This window comes from Biomphalaria glabrata, chromosome 1 (assembly GCF_947242115.1).
Source record: "Biomphalaria glabrata chromosome 1, xgBioGlab47.1, whole genome shotgun sequence".
Lineage (NCBI taxonomy): Eukaryota > Metazoa > Mollusca > Gastropoda > Planorbidae > Biomphalaria > Biomphalaria glabrata.
In genome coordinates, this window is record NC_074711.1 from 87,427,822 (window position 1) to 87,428,731 (window position 910).

The following is a 910-nucleotide window of genomic DNA, read 5'->3' on the forward strand; positions in this document are numbered from 1 at the left end:
TTCCTTTCTCATACAAGGCTATCGTTTGGCCGAACTCACTGCCTGATTTACGAATATGACCTAACTGTTAATTAAGTTTTATTTACAAATGTTTAATATGATCATTTCTGTAGCGTTCCATTTTCCTTTGTTCTACAATATTCTAATCCGATAAAATCCTATTCGTTGGGTGATAATTCTGCCTTCAAGAGCACTTAGAAATCCCAAATATATTCTCAAACGTTCCAGGAATGTGTATATATATATATATATATATATATATATATATATATATATATATATATATATATATATATATATATATCAATATATAAGTGTTAATGTTTGTAATAATGGGCTCCCTTACAGTATATACTTATAATGGGCCGCATATATTTACAAACGAAGCCGAATGTGGTCCCAAGGCTAAGAAGTTGTCACTCTCATACGCTACTTCTTAAAAACCCTTTGCAGTGTTTAGCTTTAATTGCAAGCAAATTTCACCTGAGAACAAATTCTATAGAAAAGCAAAGGTTACATGGAGAAATCCGGGAAATCCCCCCCCCCCCCCCACCTCTAACTTATAGAACTCTTCCCACACGCAGAGACTTCCTATCAACATGTTTTGACGTCATGGGTCGAAGGCCAAGCACTCGCCAAGTTAAAAATAGTCTATGTCGTGTTGTCATTCAGGTATTTTCTGAAGGTAATGGTCTACCACGATCTTTTAATCTGGTGAGTACTCAACATCCTTACTTCCAGGTGGCAGCTAAGTGCGATCTGAGGATAGGCAACAGGTAGATCTGGATTCAATTTCCAGTGCCAACAACGCCCCCTTGGTTTTTGTTTTTTTGTTTTTTCTTCACAGTGTCATAAACGAAGCTCCTGCTCTATTAAATTTATTTTCATTGCAGCTCGGACATAAATGTCT